Raw genomic sequence first — 2,520 nt, forward strand, 5'->3', positions numbered from 1 at the left:
AAATAAATAAAATTAACCTGAAAATGAAAAAAGAAAGGACAAAGGCTGTGATGGCATAGGCCTGTGGTATCAGAACTGTGGGAGGCTGAGCCTGGGAGATCTCAAGTTTGAACCTGGCCTGGAAGCTTAGCAAGGCTTTGGCTCAAAATAAAAAAGGCTTGGGCTTTAATCCCCCAGTAGATATAGAAAAAAAAAATATATTACATATGTGTGTATATATAGAGGAGGGCCAGGTAATATAACATGGAGATACAGTAGTCCTTTGTTGTTTTGCCATTCGACTTTTGCAGACTCACTGTTTCACAGGTTTTCAAAAAACAATCTAAATTGCAGTTTTTCTCTCTATAGCAAGATTTTGCAGCACCATATAGTATATGTATGTTAAAATCACAAAGGCCTAAGCACATGGTAAGAACATTAGAAGTGTTTTTAAAAGTGTGGGAAAGGTTTACAAGAGTGGGGAAGGGTTTACAAAGCCTTACAATGTATATAAATACTAAAGTAAATGTAACATCGCTGCTTTGCTGATTTTTACTTGTCATGGGGGTGTCTGGAACATGACCTCCACAATAAGTGAGGGACCCCTGCGGCTGTAGGTCAGAGGTAGAGTAGGTGCTCAGCATGCGGGAGGCCTCCTGCTCAGTTCCCAGCACCTAAAAACTGTAGGCAGATGTGAAAGAGAAGAGTGTAACTTTTTTTTTTTTTTTTGTATTTTAGGGAAGGGTCTGCAGGGTGTTCAGGGTCGCAGTACTAGGTTGGACTCGGACTCCTGGTGATCCACCTGTTTACAGCCTCCCAAGAGCTGGAAGTATGGTATCCGCCACCACACCCAGTCTCAACTGGGTCTCAGTGTGCCCTGGAGGCAGGGTTGGCGGGCTGGCCCAGGGATCAAACCCCCTGCCCCTGAGCCTGCTTGCAGGCACTTTAATCTGCTGAACTATTTGGCTGGCCTTGAAAATTTGAGGGTTTTTTTGTTGTTGTTGTTTTGTTTTGTTTTGTTTTTTTGGCAACTTCAGGCTGCCTTAAAGGCAGGTCTGGTGCAGCTTCTAAAGAGCCTAACTTAAAAAAGTGTACTGAATGAAAGTCACACATGCACGTTAGCCAGGGAATAAAGGGACCTGCGGGGTGTCCTGGGTCTTGGAAGGCTGCACTGGGCCCAGCAGCAAAGGGAGCAGAGGGCACTGCCACCCCACAGGGCTTTGCCTCCTTCTGTGGGAAGCCTCCCACCTCGTTGTGCCTGACCAGAGAGCCCTCAGTCTTCTCTCTCCTGAGTGACTGACAGATGCAGTGGCATAGACAGGTATGTCTGTAAAACTGAGCCACGAGTTGCCACGACACAGCCCATGCCAGGACAGCAGGTTTCCAGGTGTTGTTAAGGCCCAACACACTGTACCAGCGTCGTCCTGAGTGTTGGGCTTTTGGTTCTTCTCAGCCATAGTAGATGCAGTATTACAAGCCTCATTTGAGAGGGGAGAAATGGAAGCAGAAAATTCGAGGTCACCTAGCTGCAGAGTGACTAGAAACAGATAGCCAAGCCCCCGAAACACTGCTGCGTGGACGTGGCTGTGGGCGGCCCTGAGGAAGACGCTGTTTAATCCCTGAGAGGTTAGAATACTGGAGGCCGGTGGTCTGCCTTTGGGCTTCGGGAGCCTTGGCCCCTCACTGGGAAGCCCACGTCATCTGCCGGGCCTGCTTGCAGTAGCTATGAGTGTCACTAAGAGGTTTGCCCTCCTGTAAAGGCTATGGTGGGGGCGCCTGGAAGCTCCGTGTCGGTGAGCAAACTTCACTTCTCTAGAAAGCCTTTGCAGAAATGGAGACATTCTTCTGATAGGAGCTGCCCAGGAGGCTGCACACCTGGGGAGCGGCCCACTGGGCGCGCTGAAGCACGCCCTTCCTGTGGAGAGGACAGCCCTGGCCTGTAGCTCTGCGGGTCTTGGGGCATCAGGGCCTTGTCGCCAGCTGCCTTGTATAGGCATTGCGTGTATCTGAGGAGGACTTTGAAACTGTAGGCCCCCAGAAGCATAGGACCCTGGGAAAAGAAAGAGTGGGACTTGGTTTCTTCTCGGATTTGGTGGCAAGCACAGCCAGGTCAGTAGCAGAGAAAGCCGCAAAGCCCTGAGAGTAGTTTTCCCAACATGGCAGGAAAGGCAGGGTGGGCTCCAGGAGGCTGCAGCTGTTGAGAGGGACCTGTGACGCTTGCCATAGTGTTCTGTCCTTCTAGAACTACGCACTGAAATATAAATACTGTATCATATTAATGTTTTGGTTATATATCTTGGATTTTCTTTAAAATATTAGGGCTGGGGATACAGCTCAGCTGCAGAGTACCTTCCTGGCAAGTGCAAGGTTGTGTTTTGATTCCTGGTACAGAAATAAAAATTAGACAACCTGAAGATTGCCAGTCTCTCCATCCTAGCTAGTTCTCTGAATGTCCGCACCCCATGTCACCTGGGCCAGGAGGTGTGCCACTGTGGCTTGGGTCCTGCTCCCACAAGACTACCTGAAGACGAGAGATGCTCA

Source organism: Octodon degus, unplaced genomic scaffold (assembly GCF_000260255.1).
Source record: "Octodon degus isolate 3935 unplaced genomic scaffold, OctDeg1.0 scaffold00017, whole genome shotgun sequence".
Taxonomy (NCBI): domain Eukaryota; kingdom Metazoa; phylum Chordata; class Mammalia; order Rodentia; family Octodontidae; genus Octodon; species Octodon degus.